The following is an 18836-nucleotide window of genomic DNA, read 5'->3' as shown; positions in this document are numbered from 1 at the left end:
AAGAAATGTTAACAAATTTCCCTTTTAGCTTTTGACATCTCTACAGAGTCTGTGTTTATTTTTTTAAGAGGAGACCCATTTCACAGAGCATGCATTAAAAAGCTGTAAATTTCAAAGAAGCTTGCTATGGGATAGATCATTATGACCACCTCAGAGCTGGATGGGATGGATGTGGACTTAGCACGTTTTGCAGATTTGACACTCCAGGATCTTAGTGTACATGTCAAGTGTACGTGAATCCCTGCTCAGGCATTTGAACAGATTATCAAATGCAGAATGACACACATCTTCATCTCTGGACATCAGGAATGGGAGTCTGACCAGTAAATGTGAGCCTTGTACATCTTCCACCTTACTGGAAAAATTATCTGAATACCCAAAAGATAATGACTTCTTATGTGTTTTAGTAGGATTTGCTTACCTTTTATGCTTCTAATTATCAAATTAAGATTTGGGGACAACATACCAATATAAAACTCTCTAGATATGGATTTTGAAGCCAGCCTATGAGAAAACTATTAGGAATCTAAAATGTAGAAACATAACTCAAGTTTAACTTTCTCTTTTCTTCCTTCGCACTCTCATCCTTTGATGTGAGGAGAACAGAGAAAGAAGACAAGTGGAACTACAATAGCAAATATCCTGTGATACTTGAAGAAAATGCTGATCTTGGAATTTTTGTTTTCTAGTTCTCTTACTCTTGAAAATATTTCAACTACCTGTGCCCAGGAAGAGGCAAGCTTTTGATGGAATTGTGTGCAATGCAGGGAAGGCTGCTCATGTCAAAAATTGCAGTGAAATTCTGATTCCTTTACAGTAGAATCTAGCACTATGAATGTCTAGGTTCCTGCTTTATGTAGTAGCAGTCTAGAATATAGAAGTCATGAATCTTTTACTTACAAAATGAGATAATTCCAAACTCCTTACGCATTACAGAGGGCACCTCTTTCATTCCTGAACAAAGCAAGAAATCTCTCTGCAGGATGCTGACCTGGCTGGTATGCCTCTCTATGAATGCTTGAAGTTCTTGTATTTTTTTCACATTCTCTCTGGCACTTGATAGGATAGCATCTGAGACTTCTTTCATATTCCGCAGTATCATGACTAGATGATACAGAGGTCTATGCCAGGAGTACAGTAACATGAGTATCCACTTACTAAGGTCTTCATTCTAAGCAACCATAAGAAACAGTCTCATTAAAATAATCATAATTCAGTGGTTTTGGTAACATGTAATCTTTGCTCAGAGAAGCTGACCTAAAGAATGTTTGGTTATTCCTATGTGTATCCAGAGATTTTTGAAGGTAGTAAAAGTTGCAAAAATATAAAATGTAAGCTATAAGTTCACACTTCACAGAATCATCAAAAATATAGGTTATTTTAGGAACTAATTCTTCTGATGCATTCTAATTCATAACATGAAGAATTTTCTTTTTCCTCTGAAATTCTACCACCACTCAGTGAGTTCTTTTGTGTTTGTATATTTGCGTGAGAGAATCTTAGCATTTACACAAGTCAGTATGTGCTGCAGGGCCTGACCCAGGAAAGAGGGATTCCACCTGTGCCCACATCAGTGTCACCCAGTGATTCGTTCGTATTAATGAATCAGATGAGTCACTTGTATTGATTTTTGATTGGTAATTGTTTTATGATATTACATCAAAGAGACAGTGAAAAGACATGACATTCCTAAACAGGCTTCTCTCCTCAGCTGATCCCAACTCCAGCCCCCTGCTGACATCAGAGCAGTCTGTTTGTTGACATGTGTCCAGGCAGAAAATGGCACAGCGTTGTCTTTAGTAACAGCATCAGTGGGATTCACAATGGAGGGTTCCCCCCCCTAGTTCACTACTACTAGCAGAATTGAGCATGAAAATCCTGGGGGCCGAAGATCTTTAGCTCATATGCTTGATTTCTTTACAGCCATGAACTGTTTTACTGATAAAGAACAGAAAACTGAGTAGGATTAAATATAGTAATGCACATTAAGTGCTGAGTAAAATGTATGGCCATGTAGTAACCTTCAATAAATTTTAAATTTAAGCTTATTGAAAAATCCTTCCTCCTCTTCTTCTTTGACCTTTTTCCTTTACTTGATCATCCTCATTATTAACGAGCTTAACAGAGGAAAAGAATGCTGGTATCATTAAGAAAGTTGTAGAGAGAGAAGATAGTATTTTAAGGGGGGGTGCATGTGAATATATTTTAAATAATGTTAGGATGAAGAATAATGCAGGTAATCAGAAAGGAGATATCATAATGATGAAAACTTGTAGCTGCCATAAATGACTGAGGCTTGATATGTAAACTGTGTTCTTCTCAGAACAGAGGCAATTGTTGCAGCCATGAAAAGCAAAGCAATGTTAGATCGGCCATTGTGGGGAAGACTTACAAATTAAGTCTAAAAGGTGACAGAAGAGTCATCGAGAATGACGAATGTAGGAGGTGTCAGAGAAGTAGAAGCAGAATCAGGAGAGCCTTGAAAGGCAGACATGGTGGCTCGGGTGGTGCAGTATAGGATTCCCAAGTACGAGTCACTAGTAACAGGGAGTACTCAAAACTGGGGTGTATTTCTTACATATTCATGAATTTTGCAATCTTATATTTTACTTATATTTTTCACATTCATTTCCTGTTTTTGTACAGTATAATAGCTGCAATCCTGTGTCTAATGCATTGGTTGAACTAAAGTTGTCTACATGGACAATTTATAGATCTGTTATTTATGTTGTTACTACAGATCTTTAGTCATCCCTTGATTTCTCTCATGCTTCATCAACTGCATAATATAATTTCTTTTCAATTGCTTACCATTCCTCCACCTTTGTCTGCATGTACAGTTACCATTACCTCTAATAATCTGAAGCCTGGTAAGCTATTTACTGTCTCATTTGATCTGGTGAAAAACCCAGGTGAAAGACTCACGTTCATCTGTTGGGCTTTTTCTCTTTCTTCGGGAGTATAGAGGGACTTGGTATAGGAGCTTTTGGTGGCATTGATATAGTACTGTTTTCCCTGGGCATATTTTTCATCCTGAAAGTGATCAGGCGATTAGTTATGGTTTTGGGGTATTCAGTAGATGAACCCATTACCAGAACATTAACATGTGTGATAGATGTGTAATTTTTTTGACAGGGCGTGGGGGGCATCACAAAATTTGAAAGTCATTCTTTTCCTACTTTTTCTATACATTGTCTCTACAAAAATTATTTTACACCTAACTTTTCTAAGTTCAACCTTTTCCCTTCTCTATTTTATTATCTGTTTTTTTTTTTTATTTTTTAGTATTTGAACCAAATATAATACTTTTGTACCAATACTTGGTGCTTCCCAGGTGACGTTAGTGGTAAAGAACATTTCTGCCAATGCAGGAGATATAAGAAGACTCAGGTTTGATCCCTAGGTGAGGAGCATCCCTTGCAAGAGGGTATATTAGCATACTCCAGTATTCTTGCCTGGCGAATGCTATGGACAGATGAGCCTGTTGGGCTACAGTCAGTAGGGTTGCAAAGAGTTGAACACAACTGAAGTGACTTAGAATGCATGCATGCACCTGTATTTAACAATTTAATCTCTTGTTAACTGTAGGTTAGAGACAATATATTGCCTTATAAGGACTTATAGAGTTATGACTTTGACTTATCTCTGAATCTGAACACCAAAAACCTTAGTGTTCATCCCAGGTACAAAATACAATGTTGTTTATGGTGACAAAATGGTACGGCAGAAAAACATGGCATTAAGTTATAGGAAATACTAAGCAATGGACTGAGAATAATAAGAGTAGAAAAATCTAGCTAACACATTGATAGAGAAAAACTAATCTTTAGCGAAAGTTTGAACATTTCAAGAGGTTACTTGGAAGAGTTGGAAAAAAAATGGACAGTCAAAATGGAGGATGAAGCAAAAACAGTGAGTAAAAAGAACTACGTAAATTTAATAGAAACCTTTAGCACCACGTTTTATTAGCTGTCTGCTCTACTGTGTGCTCCTTGATTGACCTAAAAGAATTAACACATAACTTTCAAATACCTTCCTCAGAAGAGAATAATTGTTTCCAATTGTAAACTCCCCTTCTACTGGAGCTTTAAAGCTATTTGCTGCAAATCTTAAAACAATAATTTGTAGCATTAAAAAAACTACAAAGTATTTGTTTCTGTGACCAGGATTCAGCTTTGTTTAACATGTTTCATCCACCCAGTTCACTGCAGAGCAGTTCTCATTTATTGGCTATTTACTCTGAGCCTGGAGAAGAAAGCCCAGAGAGACACTGAAGGACCAGAAAATTAACACGCTTCCTTTCCCCAGTCCCACCTGAAAGTGCTTTGTGTCAGGTAGTATTGTGGACTGAATGTGTGCTCTTCAAATTCATGTGTTAGAGCCCTAACTGCTAAAGTACTGTGTTTTGAAAAGGGTTCCGACTTTTTGGGACCCCATGGACTATAGCCCATCAGACTCCTCTCTCCATGGGATTGCTCAGGCAAGAATACTGGAGTGGCTTGCCGTTCCCTTCTCCAGGGAATCTTCCAGACCCAGGGATAGAACCCAGGTCTCTCACACTGAGGGCAGATTCTTTACCATCTGAGCCACCAGGGAAGCCCAGTAAGGTTAGATCAGCCCTTAGGGTGGAACACTCATCCAATAGGTTTAGTGTCTTCATGAAGTGAAACACCAGAGAATTTTCTCTGTGTCTCTGTGTCTTTTCCTCTCTCTCTCTCTTCCCCACCCCCCACCCTGTGTGAGGATGCACGGAGAATCCAACCTGGGAGGAAAGAATTCTTACCAGAACCTCACCTTCCTGGCGCCCTGATCTGGGACTTCTAGCTCCCAGAACTGTAAGGAAAAAAATTTCTGTTGTTGATTCCACTGAGTCTATTGTGTTCTTTTATGGCATTCTTGGCTGATAAATACAAAATAATTTACTTTGAAAATTTACAAAAGAAAATGAATGAATGGAAATTGAAAAAGTTATTGTACTTCTTAGAAATCTTTGAGGGTTCACAAAACTGATCCTTTCTTTGATTTTCACATCTTATGAGCTGATGGCTTCTTTGACCTAGAGACTCTGCTATTTGAAATTTGGCTGAAGCAGCCTTCTTGTTTAAAGTATAGTATAGCCCAGTCACTTATGCGAAGGTACCTTCTGGGAGCCTGGTGGGCTACAGTCCATGGGGTCGCAAGAGTCGGACACGACTTAGCAACTAACCACCACCACAGTACTTACAAACTCATTGAACATTATGATGGAATGGTTATGGATGTCGTGGGACAGCCTGGCAGCATCGATAAACAGGTCTGTAAGGGAATCCAGGGGGAAGTCAAACACGTCAGGACAGCAGATCGGGCATAATTTGCCTTGGCACAGGAACAGATTAGACATGACCAGCAAATGGAGCAGGCAGGACCTTGCTAAAATAAAAACATGAGCCATTCTGAGATGATCTAGTCACCTGAGGTTATCAAATCCATCCTGTGGAGGGAAGCCTCTTTCCCTGTCACTCTGAGCAGGAGTTGGTGCTGTAGTAGCTGGGGTGGGAAAGAAGCAGCGCCTTCTGTGTAAATTTAGATGGATGATGATATTTGCACAGAGAGAGAGTTGGAGAAGTAGGTTACTCCCTGTAATTTTGAATTGCTCCCAGAAGTACTTCAGTGCTCTGCAAACATTTGGCATTTAATTCTGAGCCAAAGTGTCTAGGCCATTTTTTTAAGACCGTTTAGTGTTCGGACTCTGCAGACTCTGGCAGTGAGGCCCTCTAGGGGTTTGTAATTTTTTCACTCTACATTGACTAATGCTTGAATTTTAGACACTGAAATGACAAGAAAAGTCCAGTTGATCTGTGTGGTTTACCATCACGCTGGGGTAAGAGTAAACACATGACTGACTGATCACTACTATTGAGTACAAAGAGAATACTAAGAGAAAAAGGATACTGTACCTTGGATCTGCTCACTCACCTTCATAACCCCATGCATGTCTTTGATACTTTCCCAAAAGCTTTAAAACATCTTAAAATTTGTGTTTCACAGGAGCCCTGTGAGATAGCCTTAATTTTCACTATGATCATCAAGTTATGTTAATGAAGATGCAATGACTTGGACAGGGCAAGTAATTTTCCCCAGGTCCCATTATTAGCAGATGCAGGTGACTGGGCACCAGTACACTCATGTGTTCACTTCCTGATGTCACATCACACGTGCCTGTGGCCCTCGGTCTGCATGTGTGTAACCAGGACCACATCAGGAGCTGTGATGACTCTGCTTAAAGAGAAAAATACTTTGTCTTTGACTGCAAAACAGCAGTGACCCTAGAACATTGGTTTTTATCCACTTGTTCTGCTCTGTCTATAAAACACTCACTGTTAAAGTCTTTGACAACTGGCTAGCCTTTCTTCTAGGCACCTTGACAGCTCTTCTACTTTTATGCATCTTTAATCTTCTCATTACATTTGTTTCTTCAAGAAAATAGCAAATATCCCTACAAATGGTAATACAAGAATATTACCTGGTCAGCACCCAAGACAACGTCATTGGCTCTGCAAACAAGGCCTGCCCTTTCCTGACTTGGACTTTTTAGGGACAAAGTTTATCTGTCTGATGTGGAGTACATCCTGACAACCCATAGAGCTTAGTTTTTGAACCATCTCCAAACATCTCTTTGATAGGAGAACTAGACTTTGTATGCTTCCGTGATGTATTATAATATTTCAGAAATAATTCTTCACCCTACCTTTGGCCAACAGAAGCTTAAAATCATAGACTCTTGCATGCATGATTTTAATATTACTTTTCCTGTCCATCCTTTGTAAGTAAGCAGAATTAAAGACTAAAGTGAGCAAGAATTGAGTTTGGACAAGAGAACTGATAAAATAGAGATTTTATCCTCCTGAATGACATATGAGCACGATTCTTTTTCCAACTTCCCAGAAGAGTGGTAATTTAATTAAGGATAAGATATCAGCATTTACTAGGTTTTCTCTGTTCTTATTTAGTTTAAAGGGGCATAGTATTTAAGAATAAAATGGTTATTTAAAATTAGGTGATGAAAATAAAAGAAGTGGTTCTCAAAAAGAAGACATATAAGTTGGAGAAATTTGGGACTATCTCTGTCATCAACTAGAGAGCTTATTGCGACAGGCAAGGAGAATAATGGCTTGTATAACATAGACGTATTTGTGTGCATATATTTCTGTGTATGTATACATGTGCTATGCATAAATATATGCTTAATTCCATCACGGAACTTGCACATTATAAAATTCGATTTTATAAGAGGAGGTAAATATGTTGGTAGATGACTAACTATATGATTTTTTTTTCTGTTAAATTATTATTCATATGTTTGCTTTGGTAGCACATATATTAAAAAATTGCAATAATACCTAGAAAATTAGCATGGCCCCTGCCCAAGGATGACACACAAATTTGCGAAGCCTTCCATATTTTTCTGTAATAACTTCGAGGGGTGGGGTGGGAAGGAAGGTGTGAAGGAGGTTCAAGAGCAGGGGGACATAGGTATACCTATGGCTGATTCATGTTGATGTTTGGCCAAAGGCACTATAGTATTGTAAAGCAATTACCCTTCAATTAAACATCAATAAATTTAATTATTAAAACTGTTATTGGGGATCATATAACAGGTTTAGATATCCAACGTATGACTAAAGAAGATCTGACTGGAAACTGATGCTGTCAATTATCATTGGTTAGTGATTCATTCAGAGAAGGCAATGGCACCCCACTCGAGTACTTTTGCCTGGAAAATCCAATGGACGGAGAAGCCTGGTAGGCTGCAGTCCATGGGGTTGCTACAGTCGGACACAATTGAGCATCTTCACTTTCACTTTTCACTTTCATGCATTGGAGAAGGAAATGGCAACCCACTCCAGTGTTCTTGCCTGGAGAATCCCAGGGACGGGGAAGCCTGGTGGGCTGCCGTCTATGGGATCGCACAGAGTCAGACACGACGGAAGCGACTTAGCAGCAGCAGCAGCAGTGATTCATTAACTTTATAGTTGAATGAGAAAAGTAAACTAACAAACACTATTGTCTGTGATTCAGTGTCATAGCAAGCTATAATCCTTGTCTGCATTCGCTTTTAGGTGATATAGTGCCCAAACTTTGAAACTGAGGCTGTTCCCAGAAGCGTACAGTCCTGCTCAGGGTTTTTGTTCCTGATGCAGGAGGCTTCTGTTTGCTGGTCCAGTAAGGCTGAAATTTTCTCTCCTGAGCATTCTCTGGTTCTATCATGTGCACAAGTCTTTATATTTTGTTTTTATAATGTGATTCCCTTATTTTTTTTTATCAGACTACTAAGTCTCTTTACAATTTATTTTTCAGACCCTTTTGTGCTTTGATCTTTCTGATGCTTATTAGTGTATTTGCTTCCATGTCTACCTTTCTAAGTAGTTTTCAGTATCTACATAAACCCTACCCTATTTTCTTACTGCCTGGATTTTGGCGTTTAGCATCAGCATATTTTATGAACTTCATTTTCCTTCTGGTGCAGTTTCTGGTACACAGCTTAAGCTAGTTCACACACATCAGGCTTGTTCATGTTGTCTCCAAAAAATTAGAGAACTCTGCTTTCTTTCTAGGCAATACTACCCTTGTTTTGATACCATTGCTGATTTTCTGTGATTTCACTTCCTGCCTCATAAGCTTTGTCTTTCTCAATCTACTGTAACTTGAGTACTATGTGTCTCTATGTTAGTATTAATATTTTAAATAAATATCAACCTAGTTTGCCTGAGAAGTAAAAGGAATAAAATTACAATAGTGTTAGTAATAATACATCCCCTAAATTATAATCCAGTAATTCTCTCAGTTTTAAATGACTTTCTAATCATGTATTGTTGAGGTCTCCTACTCATTTTTCCTTACTAGTTGTTTCAATTTTGAAATAGAATGTAGAAAACAATGGAGTGGAAAATCCTAAAAATTACCTTGGATTTTAGATGCCTCAAGATTAAGTATGTGATCATTAGTTTTTTACAGTTAGTAGGGTATTCTTAACACATATAGCTCAGTGCAGGGTAATTGCTATTGAGTGAAGGATGTGTACTGAGAACTGCAATCACAAAACAGGTGATTGGAGATAAAGAAAGCAATGCCAGGAAGACACAGGCTTCTGTTTTGGAAGGAAAAACTTACAGTGTCTGTCATCTACAGTCTACTCTTCAGATTTTTAAAAACACTTACTCTTCCTTTGCCCATTTAATAATTTGGGTTGTTTGATTTCTTTTCCTACTGAGTTGCATGAGTCTCTTATATGTACTTGGATATGGAGCAATTACCAAATATGTGATTTGAAAATATCTTTTTTTCATTCCATAGGTTGTCATTTCATTTTATTGATGGCTTCTTTTACTATGCAGAAGGTTTTGAGTTTGATGTGGTCTCACTAGTTTATTTTTGCAGTTCTTGCCTTTGCTTTTCATGACTGAGTTGTTTGAGCTGCTTGTATTTTGGAAAGCAATCTTTTATCAGTTGTTTTATTCACTATTATCTTCTGCCATTCTTACCAAAAGACACAGACTGGCTGAGTGGATACAAAAACAAGACCCATATATATGCTGTCTACAAGAGACCCTCTTCAGGCCTAGAGATACATACAGACTGAAAGTGAGAGGATGGTAAAAGATATTCCATGCAAATGGAAATCAAGCTGGATTGGAAATTCTCATATCAGAAAAAATAGACCTTAAAATCAAAACTATTATAAGAAGTAAAGAATGATCAAATGATCAAGGGATCAGTCCAAGAAAAGACATAACAATTTTAACTATTTATGTACCCAACATAAGAACACCTCAATACATAAGGTAAACACTAACTGACAAAAAAGGAGAAATTGACCCTAACACAAAAATAGTAGGCATGTTAACACCGCACCTATACCAGTGGACAGATCAACAGAACAGAAAGTTAATAAGGAAAAGGATATTTCCTGAAAGGAAATATTAGAGCAAACAAACCTAATTGATATCTCAGCACATTCCATTCACATGCAGAAGAATACACTTTATTCTCAAGTGCACATGAAACATTTTCCTCGTCTTGGATCACAAATCAAAATTTAAGGAAATTTAAATAATTTCCCTAGATAATTTCCTCAGTAAATTTAAGGAAATTGAAATAATATCAAGCATTTTCTCTGACCACAACACTGTGAACTAGATATCATTTGTAGGGAAAAAAAATTTAAACAAAACAAACACATGGAGATTAAACAACACATTTCTAAATAATAAACAAGTTACTGAAGAAATAAGGGAAATCAGAACATTCCTAGAACAAAGGACAATGAAAACATGATGATCTAAAACCTATAGGATGTAATAAAAGCAGTTCTAAGAAAGAAGTTTATAGTAATAGAAATCCTACCTCAAGAAACACTTTGAATAGACAACCTAACTTTACATATCTTTGACTCTTTTTAAATTTCTCTTATCAATGTCTTAAAGGTTTTGCATAAAATCTTTCAACACCTTGCTTAAGTTTATTTCTAAGTCTTTTATCTTTTTTTTGATGCAATAGTAAATGGGATTGTTTTCTTTATTCCACTTTCTAATAGTTAATTCCTTATGATTATACAGTGGAAGTGAGAAATAGATTTAAGGGACTAGATCTGACAGATAGAATGCCTGATGAACTATGGACGGAGATTTGTGACATTGTACAGGAGACAGGAATCAAGACCATCCCCATGGAAAAGAAATGCAAAAAAGCAAAATGACTGTCTGGGGAGGCCTTACAAATAGCTGTGAAGAAAAAAGAAGCATAAAACAAAGGAGAAAAGGAAAGATATAAGCATCTGAATGCAGAGTTCCAAAGAATAGAAAGGAGAGATAAGAAAGCCTTCCTCAGCAAGCAATGCAAAGAAATAGAGGAAAGCAACAGAATGGGAAAGACTAGAAATCTCTTCAAGAAAATTAGAGATACCAAGGGAACATTTCATGCAAAGATGGGCTCAATAAAGGACAGAAATGGTATGGACCTAACAGAAGCAGAAGATATTAAGAAGAGGTGGCAAGAATACATAGAAGAACTGTACAAAAAAGAACTTCATGACCCAGATAATCATGATAGTGTGATCACTCAGCTAGAGCCAGACATCCTGGAAGTCAAGTGGGCCTTAGAAAGCATCACTACAAACAAAGCTAGAGGAGGTGACGGAATTCCAGTTGAGCTATTTCAAATCCTAGAAGATGATGCCGTGAAAGTGTTGCACTCAATATGCCAGCAAGTCTGTAAAACTCAGCAGTGGCCACAGGACTGGAAAAGGTCAGTTTTCATTCCAATCCCAAAGAAAGGCAATGCCAAAGAATGCTTAAACTACCACACAATTGCACTCATCTCACACGCTAGTAAATTAATGCTCAAAGTTCTCCAAGCCAGGCTTTAGCAATACCTGAACCATGAACTTCCAGATGTTCAAGTTGGTTTTAGAAAAGGTAGAGGAACCAGAGATCAAATTGCCAACATCCGCTGGATCATGGAAAAAGCAAGAGAGTTCCAGAAAAACATCTATTTCTGCTTTATTGACTATGCCAAAGGCTTTGACTGTGTGGATCACAATAAACTGTGGAAAATTCTGAAAGAGATAGGAATACCAGACCACCTCACCTGCCTCTTGAGAAACCTATATGCAGGTCAGGAAGCAACAATTAGAACTAGACATGGAACAACAGACTGGTTCCAAATAGGAAAAGGATTATTTCAAGTCTCTATATTGTTACCCTGCTTATTTAATTTATATGCAGAGTACATCATGAGAAATGTTGGGCTGGAAGAAGCACAAGCTGGATTCAAGATTGCCAGGATAAATATCAGTAACCTCAGATATGCATATGACAACACCCTTATGGCAGAAACAGAAGAGGAACTAAAAGTCCTCTTGATAAAAGTGAAAGAGAAGAGTTAAAAAGTTGGCTTAAAACTCAACATTCAGAAAACGAAGATCATGGCATCTGGTCCCATTACTTCATGGAAAATAGATGGGGAAACAGTGGAAACAGTCTAAGACTTTATTTTGGGGGGCTCCAAAATCACTGCAGATGGTGATTGCATCCATGAAATTAAAAGACACCTACTCCTTGTAAGGAAAGTTATGACCAACCTAGATAGCATATTCAAAAGCAGAGACCTTACTTTGCCAACAAAGGTCTGTCTAGTCAAGGGTATGGTTTTTCCAGTAGTCATGTATGGATGTGAGAGTTGGACTGTGAAGAAAGCTGAGCACAGAAGAATTGATGCTTTTTGAACTGTGGTGTTGGAGAAGACTCATGAGAATCCCTTGGACTGTAAGGAGATCCAACCAGACCATTCTAAAGGAGATCAGTCCTGGGTGTTCTTTGGAAGGACTGATGCTAAAGCTGAAACTCCAGTACTTTGGCCACCTCATGCGAAGAGTTGACTCATTGGAAAAGACCCTGATGATGGAGGGATTGGAGGCAGGAGGAGAAGGGGACGACAGAGGATGAGATGGTTGGATGGCATCACCAACTCAATGGACTTGAGTCTGAGTGAACTCCGGGAGTTGGTGATGGACAGGGAGGCCTAGGGTGCTGCGATTCATGGGGTCACAAAGAGTCAGACATGACTGAGTGACTGAACTGAACTGAACTGAACTGAACTGAACAGTTCAGTTGATATATAATATCAAAGTTGATAATATTGTTGATATATAGGTAGGCAACTGAGTTTCGTATATTGGAATATAGTAAACATAATGTATGCTACTTCTTTAAAGAATAGACATTTTCCCACAAATAAGACATATAGACGATCAAGAGGTATATGACAAGATGCTTAGCATCACTAATAATCAAAGGAAATGCAAATCAAAACACAAGGGATATCATCTCATACATGTTTGAATGGCTAGTACCAAAAATATAAGAAATGACAAATATTATTGAGGATGTGGAGAAAAGGAGTGCTTATGCACTGTTGGTAGGGATGTATACCAGTGCAACTCCCATGGAAAAATACTGTGGAGGATCTTAAGAAATTTAAAAGAGAACAGTTATGTGATCCATTATCCCAATTCTGGATATATAGTCAATGGAAATGAAATCATTGCCTCAAAGAGAGATCTGTATTCCCATGTTCATTGCAGCATTATTCACAGTAGCCTTGTTATAGAAACAATCTTTCAACAGGTGAATGGATTAAAACAATGTGATGTGACATATATAGGTAAATATTATTTATCCATTAGAAAAAGAAAGAAATCCTTCCATTTGTGGCAACATGGATGAAACTGGAGGGCATTACCCTAAATAAGCTAAGTCAGAGAAAGACAAATACCACATGATCTCAATTATAAGGAGTTTCAAAAAAAAAAAAAATGATGGAACTCAGACTAGAAAAATGATTGCCCAAGACTGGAGGGTAGGGCAAATAGGGAGAGATTTTTTAAAAGTTACATATTTTCATGCATAAAAAATTAATAAGGTCTGAGGATCTAAGTTTGAGCTTCATGATCTAATCATGAAATTGATCAAGGTCTGGGAATTGGTTATGGACAGGGAACCCCTGTTGCCACAACCCATGGGGTCACTAAGAGTCGGACACCTCTGAATGACTGAACTGAAGAGAGTGGAACTTACATGTGTTCTTCTCAAAAAGCCAAAGATAAACGTGTGTGCTGCTGCTAATGCTGCTGCTGCTCCAAGTCGCTTCAGTCGTGTCTGACTCTGTGCGACCCCATATTCGGCAGCCCACCAGGTCCCCCATCCCTGGGATTCTCCAGGCAAGAACACTGGAGTGGGTTGCCTTTTCCTTCTCCAATGCATCAAAGTGAAAGTGAAGTCTCTCAGTAGTGTCCTACTCTTAGCGACCCCATGAACTGCATGCCCACCAGGCTCCTCCATCATTGGGATTTTCCAGGCAAGAGTACTGGACTGGGGTGCCATTGCCTTCTCCAACTTAACAGAAAGAGAAATTCATCTCTAATACATGCATAAATCGGGGTGGACAAGATGACGGAGGGGGATATGGAAGTGGGATATACCATCTCCACCCATGCATCAAGAATGTCTAAAGACGCAGCAGTTCTCACAGAACACCAGGTGAATACTGGCAGGACTCCCTGACTACTGAGAAGGAACATCCGGATCCATACAGAACTTGGTAGGACAAAGGAAAGAAGGGACAAGAAGGAAGGGGAAAAAGGAGCAGAGCAAATGAGACCAGGCTGCACCTGGGGATGAGGGAGCTGAAGCACAGGGGAGAGATCTCTGCTCCATGGCCGTCCAGTGGGACGGGAGAGTCATTTGAAGCAGTTGGGGAGTGAACTAACAAATCTATGACAGCCCAAATGGAGTGAGAACCACATAGACAAACCATGCTGCAGCCTTTCATACCTCGGACAGGGTTGTAAGTCCCTGGTGTCCACGGAAACTGGGAACTGGACCCATGGGGACTGCAGAATTATCCCAGGGTGAGGATGCCTGCTGACCATGGGGAGTCAGCTAAATGGGATGGGATGGCCGAAATCTGCTTAATGGAATGCTTCTTAAAGCCATGAGGCCATAAAAGTAGGGTTCAACTGCCTCTGGAGCAGAGCTATCTCTTTCTCCATGCTGGTACCTGCAGGTTGAGCAATAGACAAAGACTTCAGTGAGGGTGGTCCTTGATTGCCTGATGCTCTAAGCAATGGAGAATTGTGAATGTGTCTATACCTTACCCTACCCTATTCTCTGTCTAAATTTTGGGTTTTAGCGTCGTAATGTTTTTATGAACTTAAATTTCTTCTGGTAGGGCTTCTGGTTTACAAATTAAGCTAATTCCTCACAACTGGCTTGTTCTTGCTGTTTCAAGAAACTTTGAGAACCTTTCTTCCTTCCTCAAGGCAATACTGCCCTTTACTTTACTATCATTGCTGACTTCCCATACTTTGACTTCTAGCCTAATATATTCTATGTCTTTCTCTATTCACTATAACTTTAGTAGTATGTGTCCCTATGTTGCTATTAATATTTATAATAAATTATTAACCTGATGCAGTAGAGAATCAAAAGGACTACAGTTATAACAGTAGTAATAAATTACTCCCAAATTATAATCCATTAATGCTCCCATTAAAACTGATTTTATATATATATATATATATTATTGAGGTCTCTTAACTCATTTTCCTTACTAGGTGGCTCAGTTTTTAAATGAAATATAGAAAACTATGAAGTGGTAAACTCTGGAAATTACCTTCCTTTTGATATGTCTCATTAGTAAGTATGCAAATATTAGGGTATTTCCGCCCCCCCCACCCCCACCCAGTGGGGCTGTTCTTAGTACATATTATAGCTCACTGTGGGTTGATTAGTATTGACTGGAGAATGTACACTGTGAACTGTAATTGTCAAACAAGTGAGTGGAGATGAAGAAAGTAATGCCAAGAAGGCACAGGCTTTTACTGTTCTAGAAAGAAAACCTTGCTGTGTCTCTCATCTACAGTCTAATCTTCAGATTTAGTGAAACTGTTCCTTTTCTTATGCTTCATTAAAATTTTGGATTATTTGGGCATTTTTGCTCTTGAGTTGTATGTCTCATGTATTTTCAGATATTAAGCCCTTATCAAATATATGATTTGGAAATATCTTCTGTCAGTCTGTAAGTTGCCATTTGATTTTGTTGACATTCCTTTGTTTGGAGTTTGATGTGGTCCCACTTGTTCGTTTTGGCAGTTGTTGCCTTTGCTTTTGGTATGAAACCCAAAAACTCATTGCAAAGACCGATAGCAAGAAGATAACCTCAATGTCTTCTTCTAGGCATTTAATCACTTAAAGTCTTTTGTTCAACATTTTAATCCCTTTTTAGTTGATTTTTGTGTATGGTAAAAGACAGGGGCACAGTTTCATTTTTTCATAGGACTATCCAGTTTTCCCAGTGCCATTTTTGAAAAGCTTGTCCTTTCCCCACTGGATATTCTTGTCTCCTTTTTCATAAGCTAACTGACAATATATGGGTGTGCATTTCTTTCTGGCTTTGTTGTTCTGTTCTGTTAATCTATGTGTCTATTTTTGTGCCAGAAGCAAATCATTCTGTTTTGATTACTATAACTTTCTAATACAATTTGAAATCAGCAACCCTAGTCTCAAAATTTGTTCTTCTTTCCCAAGATCACTTTCACTCTTTGGTGTTTTGTGATTTAATACAGCAGAATAGACCAAGAAGAGATGGGAAAAGTACACAGAACAACTATACAAAAAAATATCTTAATGACCCAGATAATCACAATGGTGTAGTTTCTCACTCAGAGCCAGACAATCTGGAATGTGAAGTCAAGTGGGTCTTAAGAAGCACAGCTGCCCATAAAGCTAGTGGAGGTGATAGAATGCCAGCAGAGCTATTTAAAATCCTAAGAGATGATGCTATGAAAGTGCAGCATGCAATAAGTCAGAAAATTTGGAAAAGCCAGCAGTGGCCAGAGGACAGGAAGAGGTCAATCCTAGTTCCAATTCCCAAGTAGGGCAGTACTAAAGAATGCTCAAGCCACTGAACAGTTGCACTCATCTCCCATGCTATTAAGGTTATGCTCAATTCCTCCAGGCTACGCTTCAGTATTATGTGAACCCAGAAGTTCCAGATGTTCATGCTGCATTTAGAAAAGGCAGAGGAACCAGAGATCAAATTGGCAACATTTGCTGGAACATAGAGAAAGCAGGGAAATTCCAGAAAAACTTCTGCTTCATTGACCTCACCAAACTGTGTGGATCACAACAAAGTGGAAAATTCTTTAGGAGATGGGCATACCAGATCAACATTACCCATCTTCTGAGAAACTGGTATGCAGTTCAAAAAGCAACAGTTAGAAGCAGACAAGGAACAATAAACTGGTTCAAAATTAGTGAAGGAGTCCTTCAAGGCTGAATATTGTCACCCTGCTGATTTAACTTATATGCAGACTATGTCATGTGAAATGCTGGACTCAATGAGTCCTAAAGGCTGGAATCAACATTGCTGGGAGAAATATCAACAACCTCAGATATGTGAATGATAAAACTCTAATGGCAGAAAGTGAAGAGGAACTAAATGGCCTCTTGAGGAGGGTGAAAAAGGAGAGTGAAAAAGCTGGCTTAAAACTCAATATCAAAAAAGCTAAGATCATGGCATCTGGTCCCATCACTTACATGGCAAATAGAAGGGGAAAAGGTGGAAGCAGTGACAGATTTCCTCTTCCTGGGCTCTAAAGTCACTGTGGATGGTGACTGCAGCCATGAAATTAGAAGACGATTGCCTCTTGGCTGGAAAGCTAAGACAAACCTAGACAGTTTGTTAAAAGCAAAGACATCACTTTGCCGACAGAGGTCTGTATAGTCAAGGCTATGCTCTTTCCAGTAGTCATGTACACATGTAAGAGCTGAACAGACAATAAAGAAGGTAGAGTGCTGAAAAAGTGATGTTTTCGAACTGTGGTGCTGTAGAAGACTCTTGAGAGTCCCTGGGCACCAAGAAGATCAAACCAGTCAACCTTAAAGGAAATCAACCCCAAACACTCTTCTAAAGGACTGATGCTGAAGCTGAAGCTCCAATACTTTGGCCACCTAATGTGAATAGCTGACTCATTGGAAAAAACCCTGATGCTGGGATAGATTGAAGGCAGAATATAAAGGGGTAACAAAGGATGAGATGGTTGGATGGCATCACCAATTCAAAGGGCATGAACTTGGGCAAATTCTAGGAGATGATAAGGGACAGGGAAGTCTGGCTTGTTGCAGGCTGTGGAGTCACAAAGAGACAGACATGACCTGGCAACTGAACAACAACAACAGTTTTATACGAGTTGTAGAATTTTTTTTTCTGTTTTGTCAAAAATGCCTTGGAATTTTGAAAGAGACTGCAGTGAATATGTAGATAGCTATGGGTAGTATGGATGTATTAACAATGTTAATTCTTCCAGTCAATAAATATGAAATATGTTTCCTTTTGTGTCTTTTAAACTTTTCTTCATGAGTGCCTTGAATGTTTTTATACATAGATCTTTCAACACCTTGCTTAAATATATTTCTAAGTATTTTATTTTTTGATGCAATTCTAAATGGGATTATTTGTGTTTCTGTAAATTGTTTTGGTGTATGGATAGGTAACTGAGTTTTATATATTCAAATACAGTATACAAAATGCATGCTATTTTTTACAAAATAGACAAATTTCCCACAAAGTAAAACATACAGATTGCCCAAGAGGTATATGACAAGACGCTCAGCATCACTATAAGGGAAGTGCAAATCAAAAGTACAACATATACCACCTCATTCCTGTTTAAATGGCTTTTACCAAAAAGTAAGAAATAAGTGTGGTTGAGGATGTGTAGAAAATGGAGGTCTTAATGGACAGGAAAAGGTCAGTTTTCATTCCAAACCAAAAGAAAGGCAATGCTAAAGAATGCTCAAACTAGTGCACAATTGCACTCGTCTCACATGCTAGTAAAGTAATGCTCAAAATTCTCCAGGCCAGGCTTCAGCAGTACGTGATCCATGAAATTCTAGATGTTCAAGCTGGCTTTAGAAAAGGCGGAGGAATCAGAGATCAAATTGCCAACATCCGCTGGATCATCGAAAAAGCAGAGAGTTCCAGAAAAACATCTATTTCTGCTTTATTGACTATGCCAAAGCTTTTGACCGTGTGGATCATAATAAACTGTGGAAAATTCTGGAAGAGATGTGAATACCAGACCACCTGACCTGCCTCTTGAGAAACGTAGATGCAGGTCAGGAAGCAACAGTTAGAACTGGACATGGAACAACAGACTGGTTCCAAATAGGAAAAGGAGTATGTCAAGGCTGTATATTGTCACCCTGCTTACTTAACTTATATGCAGAGTACATCAT

At 38.5% G+C, this 18836-nt stretch overlaps 1 non-coding gene and 1 pseudogene across 1 annotated transcript; one reads left to right on the top strand and one right to left on the bottom strand.

The window, feature by feature from the left end:
• Positions 1 to 177: 177 nt before the first annotated feature.
• Positions 178 to 14423, bottom strand: LOC129647436 (placental prolactin-related protein 3-like; annotated as a pseudogene).
• On the top strand, positions 7336 to 7444 carry LOC129648033 (U6 spliceosomal RNA). The gene has a single exon (XR_008712638.1). It is a non-coding gene; the product is annotated as a U6 spliceosomal RNA (small nuclear RNA).
• Positions 14424 to 18836: the final 4413 nt, after the last annotated feature.

The sequence above is a fragment of the Bubalus kerabau genome, chromosome 3 (genome assembly GCF_029407905.1).
Source record: "Bubalus kerabau isolate K-KA32 ecotype Philippines breed swamp buffalo chromosome 3, PCC_UOA_SB_1v2, whole genome shotgun sequence".
NCBI classification, from domain to species: Eukaryota; Metazoa; Chordata; class Mammalia; order Artiodactyla; family Bovidae; genus Bubalus; species Bubalus kerabau.
Note: the sequence above shows the minus strand (reverse complement) of the source record. Positions and strands in the feature narration are given on the sequence as shown.